Genomic DNA, 21,746 nt, shown 5'->3' with positions numbered 1-21,746 from the left:
GAATGGCATAATGCTATGTGCCGTACTGCTAACTAAACCCTATTGGCATGCCAACCTATCCAAACCAATCCTGCTAGGTGTACTAGGGCATGTTATACTTTTAAATTTTACAATTCTTGAAATTAAAGTTTAAGTGTTACTATTCATTTTATTAGTCAATTAAAATGTTGACTTTTGTATAGACAATAGGTACATTGATTCTAATATTCTCAACATACCACATTTTGCATTCTAAAATTGTTGGTATTGGTTGCCAATACCATTTCTAAGCTTAGTGTTGGTTATTCGCAATTTTCAGATTTCAAGCACTAATTTTACTATTCCATTAGTCATTTGTACAGTAGGAATTTGGCAAAATTGTATTCATGAAAGTTGTTCCTTATTGTGTCTAGTTATATTTCATTTTTTGAATCACTCCATTTGGAGTATTTTAGCTCAAGTTATGGCCCAAACACCATAACTGGCAGGATTGGACAGTATCCAAAATTTTGGGCAAAATTGGTTCTACCAGATTTGGTAACCTAAGTTTGGTTGGAAATTTGACTAGGTTATGGTCAGAATTTGGATTTGTGTTCTTCATGAAAGTTCTAGATTTATGTCTCAGCTTTCTGCTGGTAAACTTTTAGGTAAATTGGACCTTTCTACACAAAGTTATGACCAAATGAATAAACATTATTCATTTGGTAATTCTGCCCAGGTAGAATGCGAGTCACCCGGATTAGGGCAATTTTTAGGTCAACTTGGTTTGGTTTTCTGGGAAGGGTTTCTTCACAAAAGTTGTGCCATTATGTGTCTAGTTTCATGTCCAATTAGCCTTGCACCAATTGAACCTCTACAAATCCATTTATAGCTGCCTAAACCTGCTGGACTCACACTCAGTCCTGCAGGTCAGCCAAGGCAGCTCACCCAAACTCAAATACCAAGCAACAACTCACTTCATTTCCTCCTCACACACATTCAGATGGTCACTAATTGAACATTACAAGGTTAATAAACCATCACATGAGAAAACCCTAGAATTGTTCAAGTGTCCAATTTTTTTCATGTTCATACATGCACAATTATTACATTTCACTTACTTAACTATGTTCAATCACCCATCCATTACCAAAGGCTGCTCATAACCATTTTTTTATCAAGAAAAATCATCAAAACCTAACTAACCCTAGATGCCAAAATTTGTAAGGTGCACACACACACATGTTTATTTTATTTTCTTACATTTCCTACACATTTCATGCCATTTAACATGAACTAAAGCAAAAGGAGTAAGAATTGGACACTAACCTTTAAGTGGCACTTCATGGACTTGTATAAACCTTAGAATTTCTACTTCTTATGGCTGCCTAGAGTTGCCTTGTGATGTGAGGATGAATTTTTGTGAATGGATATTAGGATTTTAAGGTGGGATTTAGGGAGATTTCAAGCTTAATTTGAGCAACAATGAAGGAAGAAAGTGTTGGAAGGGTGCCGGCCATGGGAAACAAAGAGGAAGATGATAATTTATTTCTATTATTTGTTCTTATTTTATATCTCTCTTATCCCTTAATAAAACTTGTTAATCTCCCATTGGTTTAAAATTTTAATTGAGGTCATTATGACATCATTTATATATATTAATCTTATTTCTTTTCTTTTCTTCATTTCTTTCACTCATTTTTAATTATTTTCTCATAAATATTAATTCATTTTTTTATGTCATAATAATTATTTACTTAACTGGACAAATCGGTCAAAAATCATCTCTAAAGATGAAATGACCAAAATGCCTTCGTTTGGCTTAACAGACTAAAATTGCCTGTACCGATTGAAAAATTTTTATAAGCATTTTATTGGCATTCTAATGCCATAGAACCCTCAATGACTCTTCTATGGAGTTCCAAAAATTATTTTATGAATTTTCTCCCTGGTCTAGGGCTCTTAGTTGCGAGAACTGCAACTTTCTATTGGGTTACCCATCGCTAGGGCATCGATTCATTTAACTTGGTTATATTTTATTTCTAAAATTTTTCCTAAATTTTTCTCATTAATATTTGAGTTAATTGTGGTTCCTCACTTTAGTTTAAATATTTTTCTAGACGTTCTAGTTGTTCGGACAGACACCGGTTACCGAAACAGTAGAATGCACAGGGTTGCTACAGGGAGGGTGTTACAGGAGTTCCACAGAATGTACATCTATCTTTAAGCAAAATTGAGGTAATAACCTTTGAAACTCAACTAGAAAAACTTGCTAACTATATCTTCTACACTTGTCCCTGAAGAGAAAGATAGAAAAAGGTGGTGAACTAGGGGCTTAGTGAGTAAAAGCCTACTTAAGGGAAATAAAACATTTAAATTCAAGCAAATGAAATGTAACAATCACATGATGTTTACACAACATAAAAAAAGCCACATCAAGGTAGTCCATGTCACCAGTGGTTTCGTAATCATATCATAATCATAATTACATATTCAAACAAATGGGGCCAAAGATACAGAATTGCCTTTTACCCGTTTCCCCTCTTTTCTAGGCCTCTTGTCTTCAGAGTATACACCAGATCATTCCCTTCAAGAGCCTTATGGATCTCATGCCACCATCTTTGAAGTATACACTAGATCATTCCCCCATCTTTGGAGTACACACCATATCATCCCTTTAGGGAGTCTATAAATCCATCTAGCATGCATGTAATTCCTTTCTCTATTAGGAGTTTGGCCTACTGGGTCATCCATGAACTATCAACAAATCACAAGTAATAATGCAAATACAACACCTTTATGGTAGTAAAACATATATGCAATTCCTCCTACAATAAATCTAATAAGAATATAATTTCATGATGCATGAGCATGCATAGCATAACATAGGCAATAAACTTAAAGAAAACATTTAGTTAAATAATTTTCTTAGGTTCTACTCACAGACTGGTTAACCCTTCAATATTAATGGACCTGCTAGGGTTGCTAACATTGCTAGTTGGATTAACCTATATAGATACACTGATTATTATTAGACATAGACCATTAATTAATTGTAGTTATAGAATTAACTTAATTATTTTGCTGAAAATCCAATAAAGTCTCTTTTGTAACTAGATCTATCCTCCCTTCAAAGCAAACTCATTAGGCCTGAAGCTCCCAACAATATCATAATGGCCATTTGATGCCTACATAAACCTAATCTAAGTCTAGTAGCTCAATTGTCCAATTAGCATTCCTAACTCCTTCAATAGTACAATCAATTATGTTATATGTTCTAAAAATTATATAAATATTCTTATAGGTCCCTTACGATGTTTTTATGTTATTAGAATTCATGTTATTACATTATCCCATGCCAAGAATATTTTATTAATTAATATAGGAACCCTAGTTTTATGTCTTTGGTGTTCTATCCCCAAGTCTACTGTAAAAGGGTTTGAGGGGTTCTTATTTTAGGATTTAAATAAATTTTTTAAACTTAAGGTTCTTAGGTGGGCAAGTTTGGCTGCTGAAGTTGGCATGCACTATTTACGTGACCATTCACATAAAGTTAAGCTATCAAACATGAAAAGTTCAGCTGCCTAACCAGGGTTTTCTAGAATTTATTCTACAACTCTCAAATTTGTTTCTTATGCCCTCAAATTACCAAGTTTTCTTAAGTGCTTTTTAGTTATATCTAACTATTTTTAAGTGCTAAATAACTAAAATAAACCTTTAATAACTTGAATCTATCAATTTAATCCAAGATTTAATTGTTTCTATAAAGCCCTAACATCCTTAAATTCATTTAAATCCATAAATCCAAGCTAACTCCATGTTTGCTAGCTTACATTCATCAAATATAAAGGGAAGAGGATGAATTACTTGGGTCTTCAAAGGCCAAACCATTTACTAAACCCTCAAAGCCTCTAACTTTACCTTCAAGCAAAGAAAGAGAATAAAGAGAGAGTCTTAGTACTTTAAAAGGAAAGATCTTAAGGAACTACTATGGTTTAGAGTGCTTAGTTGGTGACAAAGGGGGAAAAAGTGAGGGAAATGAGAGGGGAGAAAGGGAAAGCTCTAGAGAGCCAAATGAGATAAGTAGGAGGGAGAAATATGTCCCACACTCTATTTATATTAGTTTTCCCTAAGACATTTGGCAATCGAAGATTAGGACTTAATTCAGCAATTGAAGTTTCCCAACTTTAGACTTGTACTTCTTATCATGTAATATCTCATGTAATACAAAGGAATATGCTAGGAAATTTCACAGAGGGGTATCACAACAATTCTAAATTATTTAGAAATTATGTTTTGCTATAGTCATAATAGAAATTTCTCAACCTTTTCCATTACATGTATTTTCACCCAAAAGTTCACAATTAGTCATTCTACTCAGACAACCTTATTTTCCCTAAAGGCATTTAAAGAATACAAATATACCTAACTAATCTCCATAACCAACTAGTAAGCCCTTCTTAAACCTCTTTTTAATTAAAAGATACCATGACATATATGTACATGGGATTGATAAATCAAGATAAGTGACAAGGCCTTTGCTCTGACTGAAATAGAGAATTAGGTAAGTCGCTGCTTGCCCTTCTTTAACTCTTTGAAACCTATTACTTCTATACCCATAATTCCCTCTATAATGCCCGCCATTTCCTGACATCAGAATATTTGTCCTTAATGGAATATTCTAGTAAAAATTAAAACTTCACTGACCAAGGAGTGGCGATGAGATGTGAAATTTTATGTCTTTTTAAAATGTTCAATATATATTTAAGAATGAAAAATATTTTAAGGGTTTTATTCTTTAAAAGTTTTAAAGAAGTATTTTGGGCAAAAGGAACTTTGGCAACTAAAAGATAGATTTTTGGCAGCCATAGTCCTTTTTTGGTCTGGATGCCCATTTGGTCATAATCGACTTAAAGGAGCAGAAGCATGAAAATTATCAGATTAGAACACTGAATTTAAAAATTTTCTTCTAGGGTCTCATGCATCATGCAAGATTCATTATTTACCTAATTGATTTCAATGTTCAATTGCATATTAAAACATTTTTAATATGTATTTGGATCTACATTTGCCATTTAAGATTTTTAGAATTAATAAATTAATTCATTAGAACCCTAGATTAATTCAAGAACATGTGCACTAACCTTTTGATGCATTGTAGATGTGTGTGGTACCTTTGGGAATCACCTAGGATCTCAAATGTTGTCCCTCTAGTTTGTCCACACCAAGATCATCAATGGCAGCCCCTTGAAATGCTTCTCAAGCCTTGCCAACCAGTTAGAAAATAGGGATTTGCCTTAGGGAGGTTGTAGATGTATATTGGACACTAGAAACAATTTCTAGCAATTTTAATTCAAGAGAATATGGGCAATTCTCTTTGAATTGATGAGAGAAGAAGAAGAAGAAGAGAAGAAGAGAGGCTATGGGTGGCGGCACCTTTTGGTAAAAATCAGAATGTTATTTTATTCTTTTATCCTTTCCCTCTTATAATTAGGTCACCACTTAAAACCCTTGCCACATGTCATCTTCTGATTGCATCTTAGTTTAATTGACCCAATCACATTATGCCATGTGTCAAAGCTAGATTTAATCTTAACTTTGATCATCTTACATGATTGGAAGACAAATGGCAAACTTATATGGTGCCATGTGTCACCATCTCATGGTGCCACATGTCACCCTATGAAATGATCAAATTACCCTTGTGTTGTAATTTTGAGTTCTCAACCCAAAATAATTATTTCTCCTCTTCTAATCAATTTATCAAATATAAATTAATTAATTAATCTCTATTAATTAATTTCTCATAATTAAATTCATATTTAAATACTTTAAATATAAATTTAACTTATACTATACATCCAATAACCTGGATTTGATTTCAAGCCATGCTAGGGACTTTGCAATCTAATTACAAACCAAACCTATTTAATTAATCAATTAAACTCTTTAACTAATTAATTAAATCATATTTAACTTGGTGATTACTTGTGTATGTGTGTGACTCACTAGGCTCATCACTAATTGGCAATGAGATATGATATTAACTCTTAATATCATCAGAACTCTTTTTTACCATAAATAATTTCTCTAAATCATTATATGTACCTCATAGACCATGGTTAACACCTAGCATAGCATGCCATGGCCACTCAATCAGTAATAAGGAATACCTTAAATGAACCTTTAATCATATATTACCATGCACTAAAATCTCTTTGTTATAAAATCCCAATTTGAGCTAGAGTCATGGTTTATGTCAAACTCCATTTGCTATGAATATTATGTTCTCTTTTAATTCCAATTCTTGATTAAAAAGATTTTCTCATCAGAAACTTTTTTTTGATTAAATCTATCTGTCTTGGCCAGGAACTTGAAACATCAAGAACAGTTAAACAAAAATAGGATTTTATCCCTATTTACTTAGGGTAACAAATTCTATCTTGATCAACACCTACCTCCATATATAACTAGTAGGAGCCAACACATGCCCATATACCCATACACAGTATAAGTATGAAAGCAGTATCAAACTTAAACCACCTATATACAAGATAATTGTGCTATCTCAAGTCTAAAGATTATATGCACTGATATGATTTATGACAATGCATTGATAAGAGTAAACTCCATGTGCTTGTCATAAATGTCACTGGTTCGGCCTACTTATCATACATAAGTGCCTATCATGTTTGTTATATGGCATGAGACTCACCATTGCATCTTATTTACATGTCGTATGAATAACTTGGGAATAAACATGATTACAATCTTTCTGGATAAGTCATGTCCTTATTATGAAGTATCCTCGATTGTAAACCAATTTATGATACTTTGTGTTAGAAATACTGTCACTCATATTCTTAACAACTTAATAATAGAATTTCTAATAAAATATCAATGGACCTTTTCTATTACACATAAATATATAATGTAAATGGAAAAGTGAAAATGCCTTTTATTAATAAAACATGTACAAGATACATGCTAAATGATGTGCTCTAGGGCATACTACTAACAATCTCCCACTAGCACTAGAGCCATTCATTACAATATCTTAGACCCATCTTCTCAAGATGTCGGTCTAACTGAGCTTGTGATATAGGCTTAGTAAATGGATCAGCTAGATTTTTAGCTGATGCTATTTTCTATATGGCTACATCGCCTTGCCCAACTATCTCTCTAATAATGTGGTAGCGCCTTTCTATGTGTTTGGATTTTTGGTGAGACCGGGGTTCTTTATATCCAAACATCTTCTTTTGCAGCATCTGATGCAGCAATGTTGTGACACCCGTAACCATCTACAGTATAACCGAGCAAGATATGCCACAATGTGTACCGGAACACCATATTTAATCTCAATTTTTTTTATCCTTCATTAATTTATTTCTTTATGCTGATGAAATGCAATTTGGGAAATTTGATTCATTCAAGTCATTTATTTGAAATTATAAATTCATTTGAGGTTCCAAAAATTTTATAGAAAATTCGGTAGAGTACCTGTTAAAAATGAAGAAAACAGTTCTTTAGAACTTGTGAAAAACACTTCCAATAATCATTTTTGTTCCACAACTCCCAATTATCACATCAATTTTCAATAATTTCTTATCAATTTCTTAAACTTTCCAATCATTCAATTCACATCATATTTATACTCAAATCATAAATAAATACTCAACTTTCATTTATGAACACCATTTACAGATAATTTCATTAATACATAATCATATAAGTTTCAATATACATGACAAAATAAAAGTTTAATTACAAAATTTACAAAAATACAAAAAACAAAATAAAAAATGTAGCCTAGCATCCTACCAATGCACTGTAGCTAAGAGGTGACACAGGACACTAGCAGATCTGACTCTCACCCTGACTGGGGTCTACTGGGATTGCGCTCCATATCTCCAGTACCTATGCTAGCAAAAAGCAATGATCTAAGCAATAATGCTTAGTGATGCCAATAATAAAATAAAAAGAACTAAAAGAAAATAAATATACAGTGTGTATATTGATACCTCATGCAGACAAATTTTTGATAATTATTTGTAGTCTTATTTCTTTGGTACTTGTTATATCCATTATTTCATTAAATTTATCAACTTCCATTTTTGTTTGCCCAAGTAACCTATACTGGATGACTGGACTGGATAAATAGGTAAACTAGCACTGGGCACGAAGTATCTCGGGCCGTCCCACCATCGGTCACATATGTATCTCCCGATGTACAACAGAATAGCTAATAAGCTGTAATAATTATTAGGCACAAGGCCAAGTATCACCATAATATCAGAATGGCTAAAAGCCATAAAATCACAGAATGGCATAATGCCATGTGGAGTACTTCTAACTGAACCCTATTGGCATGCCAACCTATCCAAACCAATCTTACTAGGTGTACTAGGGCACATTTCAAAGTTATTGATTGAATTTTTATGCTTTGCATGTAAGGTTACTATTCATTTTACTATTTAGGTCAAATTATTGACTTTCCAATGCATAATAAATACATAAGTCCTAATCATATAAATTTACCACATTTTGGTTCCCAAAAGTGTTGGCATAAGTTTGCCAATCTATACTTCTAACCAATGGTGAATAAATCAAAAATTTCAGTTTTGGGTGCTAGAGTTCACTGTTCCATTAGGCCATTATACAGTGAGAATTTTGTCACACCTTACCTCTCTGTAAGGCATAACATGATCCCGTAGAATACCTAATGAACTACCAAACTTCACCTACCGATAACTCATTAAGTACCCTACAAGAGATTTTAAAAGTCTTTTTCTTACTTTTTGGAAGGGGTGAGCATTTTCTTACATTTAATATAAGTTTAAAAGCTAGCCAAAATTTTTGTTCATTTTTATTTTTACACAAATTTTGGAAAAATTTCGGCAGAGTGCCATTTGTATTTTAAGAAAACAATTCTTCACAAACCTGTAAAAACACTTCTAATAATTTATTTCATCAACTCAACAACTATCACAATAAACTTCAACATCATTTCTCAAACTCCAAAATTCAAATCAATAATTCACAACTCAATATTTCCATTCATTTTTCATTAAAGTAAAAACAAATTACATTTATCAACCACTTTACATTAGCAAATCTAAAATGATATTATTACAACTTTATACAACTGCTCATTACCAGTTTTTAAATATACATACAGTTACATACACAAATATAAATATTACATTCAGGGTATAAATTTATACCTGACAAAACTTTAGGAAAGGTGGCTCCAAGATCCTCAGCAGCTCACTCTGCTGCTCCTCTAGTCTCTATATCTGTGACAATAATAACAGCCATTGCTAAGTACTATGACTCAGTGGTGCACAACATACTAAAATAACATTTATGCATAATTCAAGTCATACTTATTCAAACACATTGCTGAAAATGGAAGACATATTCAAAACATGATTTTTAAACTTTTTAGTCCAACAATTTCATTTAGGAATTCTCAAATCAATTTCATAAAAATACACAGTTATATCATGCCATTCGAAACATATTCATCTCAATAGCCGGAGGCTTATGAGAAATTACAAGGCTAGTTAGCTCAAATATATGGATATCCATTCAAATTTCTTCTTCTACTGGCACACGCCTCAACATTTCAGCCAAAGAAGGAATCAAAATTCAAAACTAATTTCCCCTACTAGTCATGCTAGTGAAGCATTCAAATATATGGTCATGACACTATGGTTTCAAAACTGTCTTAGTAATTTACTAAACATTTATTGCCATTTCCAACACATACAAGTAAACTTTCAACAATTTAAGTCAAAAGCATAATAAACATTTCAATACAATTGAGTCACAATTTAATATCTCAATTCATTCAAAACAATTTGCAGAAGAAAATTTACAGAAATTCTATGTTGTGCACAAACCTTATACGAGTCGCCACTTGGCCTTGACTCGATGCTTCAGGTTCTTTCCCGATATTCTTTTCCACTAAAACATATAATTTCACAGTGTTTCAGTACCATAAATTATCATAAGTCTAAAAATAATTTCAGATCTAACTTTAATATGCTTAATTTGATGTTCTTTGAAATTTGTATTTCGGGTTACTATTCATTATACTATTCAAGTCAATTTGTTGACTTTCTAATGCTTAATAGGTATGAGAATTCTAATTTCACCCACATACCACATTTTGGTTGCCTAATTTGTTGGTTTTGGTTGTTTTCTTAAACTTCAAGTCCTTTAGGCACAAATTTCAAATTCAGTTTTGGTGTTAAGTATTGCACTGTTCCATTGGTCATGTTACTGTGAGTATTTGGCTAGGTTTTCTTCATAGAAGTTATTCCTTATTGTCTTAACTTTATTTCCCTTTTTGAGTCACTCCATTTGGAGTTTTTTAGCCTAAGTTATAGCCATTTGAACATGACTGGCCGGATTTGGTGTTACCTAGAATTCTGGGCAAATTCTTGATTTTGGCAATTTTTGTAGTTGAATGCAAGTGGATTTTCAAACAGGTTATGATCAAAATTTGGGTTTGTTTTCTCCATGAAAGTTGTAGGGCTATGTCTCAGCTTTCTACTGGTAAAAATTCAGGTCATTTGAACCTTCCTAGGCCAAGTTATGGTCATTTACGTAACTACTATTCATTTGGTCATTTTTGTACAGGTCAATGTGCCCAATCCGGATTTAACCTAATTGTTCACTAAGTTATGGTCACTTCCTAGGCATGATTCCTAAATGAAAAATTTATCATTTTGTGTCTAGTTTCATTACCAATTGACCTCACACCAATTGGGTTGGTAAATTTTCAGTTTTGGTCCCTAAAAGGGACCTAGGTCAAGCTACCTGCAGATTGACCCTCACCAATCCGAATTTAAACTTGTTTCCAACAATTCATACACATCATAAATGGTCACAATTGACCATTTCTCAACTCATACAAGGTCAATAACATCATTGGCCAATTCTCAAATTTTTCTTCAATTTTTCACATGTTCAAAACTCTAGCTACACATAAAGTTCAATCTAATGCAATTTAAAGTGTGTATTCATATTCTACACACCTAATTCACCTCAAATAACCACTCAAAACCATCAAACTCATTCATATCAAACCTTAACCCTAGCTAGATGAATTTTCTATTTGGTCCCTCAATGATTATTTTTGTTTGATTCCCCACAAATCTAAATTAGTTCAAGTAGATATGCATGAATATAAAGAGAAATCAAAGAATGGATAACTAACCTCTTTGTGTGGCTTTTCTCTCTTCCTAAATTCCACTTCTTTCCTCTTTTTTTTTTGGTTGCCAATAGATGAATCAAGGTTCAAGGACAAAATTTACTTAAGAAACCTTAGGGAAATTATGGCTAGATTAGGGTTTGTGAAGCTTGGGGTATGGTTATTAATGGTGGAAGATGAAATGAGGAAAGAGAGAAATGAAAGGGGTGGCTGGCCAACTTGTAGAAGAAGAGTAAATTTTTTTTTTCTTTAATTTGGTCCCTTTTTAGTGGTATTTATCCCCAAATTTCAATAATTAAAAATTAGGTTTTGTTGCATCATGCTTATGTCATGCATGATGCAAATATACTTTTTCTTTTCTTTCTTTTTCTTTTTCATTTATTTTTCATTTACTTCTTTAATTTAATTATTGATCCTAAAATTTTATTTTCTCTGATTTTATTGGACAATTAGGTCAGAAGTCAGCTTTAGGAGTGAATTGACCAAATTACCCCTCACCGGTTCGATCCGGTTTGCAAGTAATTTAATATTTCTTCCGGATCTCTGACCTAATTATTTGACCTACTTAACAATTCTTTTTTTGTGATTTTCTCTTTTCCACTATGTTCACAATGGTCCTAAGGACCGTGACGTCATATTTTACGGCTCGAAATTTGAGTTTAGACTGACCTCGTAGTCATTCCCGAGAAGGTCACCCATCGCTGTGACTCCAGGCTCATTTAACTTTTTATGTTCTGTTTTTTTTTTTATTTATACTTAACGATTTGGCAATTACTAATTATTTGTGTTAAAGGCTTATCTAGGTGTCTTAGCTGTGATTCTAATCCTCTTAATTGCCCGGACCGACACCGGTCAGCGGAATAGTAAAATATACTAGGCTATGCAAATAGAGGTGTTACAATTCTCCCCCCCTTAAAATATATTTCGTCTCAAAATTTTTACCTAGTAATCAGTCTCTGAACAACTGTGGGTGCTGTTTCCTCATGTCCTCCTCTCGTTCCCAAGTAGCCTCCTGGCCCGAATGATGGTTCCACAACACTTTCACTAACGGTATTTGCTTATTCCGTAGCTGTTTTACCTCATAAGCCAGAATCTCTATGGGTTCTTCCTCATATTTAAGGTCTGGATTCACGTCAATCTCTTTTACTGGTAGTACATGAGATGGGTCTGATCTATACCTCCTTAACATAGACACATGGAAGACGTTATGTATTTTCTCCAACTTTGGAGGTAGTGCCAAACGATATGGCAAAGGACCCACTCTCTCCAGAACCTCATATGGCCCAATGAAATGAGCACTAAGTTTCCCCTTCCTGCCGAATCTCATAATTCTCTTTCAAGGGAAACCTTGAGGAATACTTTCTCACCCACTGCATATTCAATTTCCCTTCTCTTCAGATCAATATAGGACTTCTGACAGTTCGATGTAGCTTTAAGTCGATTTCTAACCAATTTGATTTTCTCTTCAGTTTACTGAAAAATTTCGGGCCCAATCAACTTTCTTTCACCAACCTCATCCCAACACAATGAGGTTCTACATTTTCTGCTAAACAAAGCTTTATATGGAGGCATCCCAATGCTTGATTGGTAGCTATTATTGTAAGCAAACTCAATCAAAGGCAAGTGTATGTCCCAACTACCTTCGAACTCGACCACACAAGCCCGTAGCATGTCCTCCAATATCTGAATTACTCTCTTAGACTGGCCATCTATCTGTGGATGAAATGCTGTACTGAAGTTCAATCTAGTTCCTAGGGCTCTCTGAAGACTACCCCAGAATCTAGAAGTGAACCTAGGATCTCTGTCTGATATGATGGATACTGGCACTCCATGCAGTCTTACTATCTCATCTATATACAACTTGGCCAATCTTTCTAAATTGTAGTCCATCCGGATAGGCAGAAAATGAGCAGACTTGGTCAGTCTATCAACTATGACCCATACTGCATCATGGCTCTTCTGTGTCCTCAGAAGTCCGATCACAAAATCCATAATTATTCTTTCCCATTTCCATTTTAGTACTGGTAGTGGATGTAACAAACCAGCTGGTACTTGATACTCTGCCTTTACTTGCTGACAAGTTAGGCATTTATAAACAAATTCTGTTACATTTTTCTTCATACCCATCCACCAGTGCTGTTCTTTTAGCCCTCTATACATTTTTGTGCCACCAGGAAGCATAGTAAAAGGAGAATTATGTGCTTCCTTCAAAATGATCTACCTCAAATCAACATCATTAGGAATGCACATTCTACCCTGGTGAAGCAGTAGGCTGTCATCTCTCACTGAGAACTTAGGTTTCTTGCCCTGTCTGACTTCTTCTAACAGCTTCTGATACTTCTGATCATTTTGTGTAGCCATTCTGATCTGATCAATCAACAATGGCTGTACATGCCATGCAACTGCTGTTTGCCCCTCATCATTAATTTCTAAGCTAGCATGCAATACTCTCAACTCATGTACCATAGACAAAGGAGTAACCCATAGACTTGCCATAGTCTTGCGACTTAAGGCGTTAGCCACCATATTAGCTTTCCCTAGCTGATAGTCTATCAGACAATCACAGTCTTTTATCAACTCTAACCATCTCCTCTGTCTCAAATTCAACTCCTTCTGAGTGCCCAGATACTTCAAACTCTTATGATCTGTGTAGATGTAGCACTTCTCCCTATACAAATAGTGTCTCCAGCTCTTAAGAGCAAATATAATAGCTACAAGCTTCAAGTCATGTGTCGGATAGTTCCTCTCATGCGGTTTCAGCTGGCATGATGCATAGGCTATGACATTCCTTTCTTGCATCAATAAACAGCCTAAGCCATTGTGAGAAGCATCACTGTAAACAATATACTCTTTACCTAGGTTAGGTAAAGTAAGGACTGGAGCCTCAGTTAAACATCTCTTTAACTCATCAAAACTCTATTGGCATTTATCCGTCCACTGAAATTTCACATCTTTTTGAAGTAATTTGGTTAATGGAGATGCCAATATGGAGAATCCCTTCACAAATCGGCAGTAGTATCCAGCTAAACCCAAAAAACTATGAATCTCCATGATATTTCTGGGTGGTCTCCAATTAAGAATAGCTTCACTTGGATCTACCTTGATGCCCTCTACCGATACTACATTCCCCAAGAAGGATATTTCTTTCAGTCAAAACTCACACTTTGACAATTTGGCGTATAGTTGTTTCTCCCTCAAAGTCTGCAGTATAATCTACAGATGTCTATCACGCTCTTCTGTACTCCTCGAATATACTAATATATCATCTATGAATACCACAACAAACTGGTTAAGGTATGGTTTGAAGATAGTGTTCATCAGATCCATAAAAGCAGCCGGAGCATTAGTTAACCCGAATGGCATGAACAAGAACTCATAATGGCCGTAGCGGGTTCTAAAGGCAGTTTTAGGAATACTCTACTCTTGTACTTTCAGCTGGTAATGACCTGATCTCAGGTCAATTTTGGAGAACACAACTGCACCCCTCAACTGATCAAACAAGTCATCAATGCAGGGCAATGGATATCTATTCTTTATTGTCACCTTATTCAACTGTCGGTAGTCAATACAAAAATGGAGAGTGCCATCCTTCTCCTTAACAAACAACACTGGCGCTCCCCAAGGTGACACACTAGGGTGGATAAAGCCCTTGTCAAGCAGCTCTTGCAACTGCACTTTTAATTATTTCAATTCTGTTGGTGCCATTCTATATGGCGTTATAGAGATTGGGTCCACACCAGGCATAACATCAATCTCAAACTGCACTTCTCTTTCTGGTGGTAATCCTGGCCATTCATCAGGAAACACATCTGAAAAGTCACATACTGTAGGGATGTCCTTCAATGCTGGACTCCCCATTTGGGTGCCTATCACATGTGCCAAGTATGCTTCACACCCTTTTCTGATCATCCTTCTGGCTAGTGCAGCCAAAATGATGTTTGATGGCAATAATTGCCTCTCCCCATGTATTACCACATCATCGTATAGAGGGAGACCAAAAGTGACTGTCTTCAGTCTACAGTCAATCATGGCGTGATGCCTGGTTAACCAATCCATGCCTAAGATGATATCATAATCTCTAAAGGGCATTTCAATCAAATCCGACAAAAAAGTATGTCCTTGGATCACCAAAGGACAATCTCTATAGACTCTATTGACCTGGACCTCTTGTCCTAACGGACTAGTTACTAACACTTCAAAATCCATTTTGGCACACGGAACCGCAAGGAAACTCACTATGCTAGCACTAAAATATGAGTGGGTTGAACCCGGATCAAACAGTACAAATACATCTTGATCAAAGATAGAGAATGTACCGGCTACAACATCGGAAGTCTCAACTTTTTCCCGCTGTCTCATCGTGTAAACCCTTGCTGGAGCACTCCCTTACGCTGACTGACTAACAATACTCTGACTGCTAGAAGCATTGCCTCTACCTCTTCCTCTTCCTCTGCTAACCGATTGTGAACCTCTGGTAGCAGGACTCTGAATGGATCCTTCTGCAGTAATAGGAGCTGGGCCAAATCTAGGGGCATTAGTGCTGTAACACCCTCCCGATAACTACTCCGTACATTCTAATGTTCCGGTGATCGGTGTCGGTCCGGACAGCTAGAACGTCCGGGAAAATATTTAAACTAAAGTCAGGAACCATAATTAACTCAAATATTAGTAAGAAAAATTTAGTAAAAATTTTAGAAATAAAATACAAACAAGTTAAACGAGCTAGTGCCCTAGCGATGGGTAACCCGGAGGGAAGTTGCGGTTCTCGCAACTAGGAGCCCTAGACCTGGTGGAAAAATTATAAAATAATTTTTGGGACTCCAGAGAAGGGTTATTGAGGTCCCTATGGCATTAGAATGCCAAGAAAATACCTGGAAAAATTTTTCAATCGGTACAGACAATTTTGACCCGTTAAGCCAAACGGAGGACATTTTGGTCATTTTGCCTTCAGAGGTGATTTTTGGCCGACTTGTCCAGTTGAGTAAATAATTAATATGACACAAAATATGAATAAACATTACTAGAAATTAAATTGAAAATGAGTAGTGATGAAAACAAAAGAAAAATGAAATAAAATGCCAAATATGACATAGTATGATGTCATTTAAAAAGCCTTCTCCAATCATAATAAAACAACCAATTAATTAAGTAATAAAAGAGACTAAATGAAGACCAAAAGGACCAAAACCCAGCAGCCTTCCTCCTCATCCTCTTACCAGCCGAAACCCTTGCACACCCAAACCTCCATTGACAACCTCAATTAAAGCTCAATTTCCTTCCTTATTTCACCTTAAACCCTAGACACCTTTCACTAAAAACTTGTCTATACCTCTTGGGAAGTGTTTGGCAGCCAAGAAAAGGAAAGAAAGTGAAGTTTTGAGCTTGGGAAAATTCTGCCACTTAAAGGTTAGTGCACTATATACCTAAATCTCTTTAATTTCATGAATAGGGACTTGAACTTAGTAAGAAAATGTAATTTAAATGAACAAAACTCATGTGTATGTGTACATGAATTTCGGCTGACCTATTGAAGGAATAGGAATGAGTGTTTTGTTGGACTTAGAGTGAATTAGAAATGATGTTTAAGATATATAGATACATGGATAATAAATTGGTATGCTAACTAAGGCATTTTGTAGAAAACATAATGTGAAGCTAGGGTTTTGAGAAGTGAAAATTTGGCTTGGCTTATGAAATTGTTAAAGAACACTCTAATGGTCAATTAGTGACCATTTTAGATAAGTTGACCATAATATGGACTGAAAAATAGCATGGCAAAGAGAATGACTATGCTGCCTAGGGACAGCAGTAATGGTGACTGAGATTCCAGTCCAATTAGACAGCCATAACTTTGGCTGTGTTGGTCCAATTGGTGTTTGGCCAATTGGACATGAAACTAGGCTTATAATGGCACATTTTTTCTGAAGAAACCATGCCGAAAAGACCAAAGCAATAGGACCAAAAGTTGGCCCCAATCCGGATACCCTGCAACAGTCACTGTTCATGTTACTGTAGATATGGTCAATTCTGCAGATTGGCAATCCGGCCAGCTGTGGTTTTTGGGCCATATCTGGAGCTACAAAACTCCAAATGGAGTGATTCAAAAAAAGAAATTCAACTAGATAAAATAAGGAACAACTTTCATGTTTGCCATTTCTTCAAATTCCCACTGCAACAGTGCTTAATGGAATAGTAAACTTATGCTACAAAAACTGAAATTTTCTGCCCTCTTGGTTTTAAGTTAGAAATGGTAATGGTGACCAATTCTAACAAGTTTTAAACGTGAAATGTGGTATGTTGGGAGTTCCAAAGTCAATGTACATATTGTCTATCCAAAAGTCAACATTTTTGTTGACCAATGAGGTGAATAGTAACACCAAAACATGAAATTCACAAATTGAAGAATTTAAAAGTTTCAAATGCCCTAGTATACCTAACAAGATTGGTTTGGATAGTTTGGCATGCCAATAGGGTTCAGTTAGCGATCGCACATGGCAGTTTGCCATTCGTGATTTTATGGCTTTTAGCCATTCGACCTTGTATTGAGTTTTGGCCTTGTGCTCGATGTTATCACGACTTGTTAGCCGCTCAAGGTACACATCGAGATGCATATGTGACCGATGGTGTGACGGCCCGAGGTACTTGATACCAAGTGCCAGTTTACCTGTTATCCAGTCCAGTTATCTAGTGTAGGTTACTTGGGCAACCAAATGAATGAAAGTGGACAAAGATAATGAAATAATGGATACACCAATACCAAACAAAGAAATCATACACATTCTATACATACTTATTTTTTTGCTATTTTCTTTTATTATACTATTGCACCACTAAGCATTATTGCTTAGCGCGTTGCTTTTGCCACGCGTAGGTACTGGAGATACAGATCGTGAGCCCAGTAGACCGTAGACTGGGTGAGTCTGTCCGGCAGTTCTGCACAGTGTCCGTGTCACCTCAACTTCTGCAGTGCATTGGTAGGACACTAGGTGTCATTTTGATATTTTGTAGCTAATTTTTACTTTCTCATATGTATTTGAACTTATGTAATGTATATTGATGTTCATGTAAATAATGAAAGTTATGGCTATGAATGCAAAATTTGAGCATTTATTTATTGTTTGTATATGAGTATTATGAGAAATGGATGTTTGAGAAATGAAAAGGTTATTGAGAACTGAAATTGAGAAATGTTGTGGATATCTTGATATTGAGATTTTGTTGATGAATTGAACTTGGGATTGTTTGGAAATTATTTAGAAGTGTTTTTAACAGGTTCCGAAGAACTGTTTTCTCCATTTTTAGCCGGAACTCTGCCGGATTTTCTTTAAAAATTTTCGGAACCTCAAATAAATTATAATTTCAATAAATGAACTATATTTCACAAACTATATTCAAAACTTTGATAAAAAAAAATTAATTAAGGTAAAATAGAGTGTGCCGGTACACCGTGTGACATAGCTTACTCGGATACACTGTAGCCAGGTAAGGGGTGTCACATTTAGTGGTATCAGAGCACGGTTTAGGCGTTTCTGGGCCTAGATTGAGTCCATACCATGCATTGCATTTGTAAGAGTCGAGGTGACACTAATGCAGATCTGTTTGTCTTTCTTATTTTGAATAGGATATGGACCCTTCATCACAGAGAGCAGTCGAGGAGGAAGTGGAGAGTCATGCTCCACCTGCAGCAGCTGAGACTGGGGGTAGGGGAGAACCTACTCCACCAGCTCAAGCAGAGCCTGCTCAGCCTCCATAGGCCATGTTCCAACAAATGGCTGACTTCTTTAGACAAATGGCCGGAGAAATGCCAGCACCACCACCACCACCACCAGCTCCATAGCAGAAATCAAACCTGGAAAGGCTAAGAAAGTTTGGAGCGATGAGACTTTTCGGAAGAGAGAAGATGACTCATTGCGGTAGAATTGGTTGAACAGAACGGGCAGAGTCTTAAAACAACTCCACTGCACCCCGGAGCAAAACTTAGAGGCTGCCATATCTTTGTTGCAAGATGATGCCTACGAATGGTGGGACACGGTATCCAGTGAAGTGCAGCCAGAAGCTATAACTTGGGATTTCTTTCTCTCAGAATTCAAGAAGAAATATGTGGGTACTGTATACCTAGAAGAGAGAAGAAGAGAGTTTATTAACCTGAGGCAGAGACAGCTATCAGTGGCCGAGTATGAGAAGGAATTTGTCCGATTAAGCCGCTATGGAAGGGAGATAGTCCCTAATGAAGCTGAAAGGTGTAAGAGATTTGAAGAGGGACTAAATGATAACATAAAGATCCAGCTCACTGCCCTGGGAATCACAGAATTTAGCAAGTTAGTGGAAGCTGCAATAAGGGTTGAAAAAGTAAGAATAAGTGAGCAGACCAGAAGGGAGAGACAGCAGAAGAGGGGACCAGGTCAGTCTAGCTCATCTCCTGCACCTGGGAAGAAGTTCAGAGGTCCACCTACACAGAGTACGGGTCAGCCACAAGGTCAGGGTCAGTCTCAGGGGCCCAGGCCACAGTATACCCATAGGAGAGGTCAGTCCACACCATCAGTGGGTAGCTCTCCAGGGATGGGGTTCAGGGGACCAGCCCCAACATCTTCTGCTTGTCCACACTGTCTGAAATGGCACAAGGGGGAATGTTGGAGAGTAACTGGTGCCAGCTTAAGATGTGGGTCAACAGAGCATCAGCTGAGGAACTGCCCACACAGAACTACTACAGCTGCTCCAACACAAGCAGACAGACCTGCTCCTGCACCATAGAGGGGTAGAAAATCTGGTAAATCTGAGGCTGTGGGACCATCACAAAGGCCTCGTGATCTCGAGCCGAGAGAGGCCCGACAGACCACCTGCAAGAGCTTATGCTATTAGAGCTCAGGAGGAGCAAGATGCCCCGGACGTCATCAGGGGTATGTTCTCCCTCTACAATACACCTGTGCATACATTGGTGGATCCAGGATCCTCTCATTCATACATCTGCATCAACTTACCCGTAGAAAGGGGGATACTAGTAGGGGAGAGTGACCAAGACATTCTGGTCACTAATCCATTGGGCCACAGTGTAATGGTGAACAAAGTATATAAGGGTTGCCCGTTAAGGATTCAGGGGTATGAATTCTTGGCAGACCTGATTGAGTTGCCCTTCCACGAATTTGACGTGATTTTGGGAATGGACTGGTTGTCACGTCATCAGGCAATGGTTGATTACAAATTGAAGAGAATTTCTCTGAAAACTTCTGAGGGTAATGAGATCACTGTTGTGGGTGAAAGGACAGATTTCTTGTCCAATGTTATCTCAGCCACAGTTGCAAGAAGAATGATGAGAAAAGGCTGTGAAGCCTACCTAGTACATGTGGTGGATACTAGGCAGGCTAAGCCAAACCTGAGTGATATACCCATAGTAAGAGACTTCCCAAAGGTATTTCCTAAAGAATTGCCTGGTTTGCCACCAGAAAGGGAAGTCGAATTTGCTATTGAGACACTGCCGGGTACAGCACCCATTTCCATTGCTCCTTATAGGATGGCACCCACTGAATTGAGGGAGTTGAAAACTCAGTTGCAAGAGTTGCTTGATAAGGGGTTCATACGCCGATGTGTCACCATGGGGAGCTCCAAGGTCGTTTGTGAAAAAGAAGGATGGGACTTTGAGGCTATGTATCGACACGGCAGCTTGAATACAAGTGATCGTGAAGAACAAATATCCGTTGCCTAGAATTGATGATCTGTTTGATCAGCTGAAGGGAGCATGAGTATTTTCTAAGATTGATCTCAGATCAGGGTATCATCAGTTGAGGGTGAAGGATGTAGATGTGCCCAAGATCGCATTCAGACCCAAGACGGGCATTATGAGTTTCTGGTGATGCCCTTTGGCCTAACAAATGCACCAGCAGCATTCATGGACCTTATGAACCGTATCTTCCATCCATACCTAGATCGGTTCGTAGTGGTCTTTATTGATGATATTTTGGTGTATTCCAAGACCAGGGAAGAACATGATGAGCATTTGAGGATTGTTCTGCAAACCCTGAGAGAAAAGAAGCTGTATGCTAAGTTGTCCAAGTGTGACTTCTGGTTAAATGAGATTGCATTCCTTGGACACATAGTGTCAGCCGATGGGATTAGGGTGGATCCCAAGAAAATAGAAGCAGTGATGGAATGGAAGCCTCCCAGAAATACAACTGAGGTCAGAAGCTTCTTGGGGCTAGCTGGGTATTATAGAAGATTTGTGAAGGGATTTTCCTTAATAGCTGCTCCAATGACCAAGTTGTTACACAAGAATGTCAGATTTGACTGGAATGACAAGTGTCAGACCAGTTTTGAGAAGTTGAAGACTATGTTGACAGAGGCACCAGTGTTAACACAGCCAGTGTCAGGAAAAGACTTCGTGGTCTATAGTGATGCCTCTCATAATGGGCTAGGGTGTGTATTGATGCAGGAGGGAAAGGTGGTCGCTTATGCTTCCTGGCAGCTAAGGCCACATGAACAGAATTACCCTACCCATGATCTAGAGCTCGCAGCAATTATCTTCGCACTGAAGATATGGAGGCATTACTTGTATGGTGAAAAGTGCTACATTTGC

This window comes from Hevea brasiliensis, chromosome 5 (genome assembly GCF_030052815.1).
Source record: "Hevea brasiliensis isolate MT/VB/25A 57/8 chromosome 5, ASM3005281v1, whole genome shotgun sequence".
Classification (NCBI taxonomy): domain Eukaryota; kingdom Viridiplantae; phylum Streptophyta; class Magnoliopsida; order Malpighiales; family Euphorbiaceae; genus Hevea; species Hevea brasiliensis.
Note: the sequence above shows the minus strand (reverse complement) of the source record.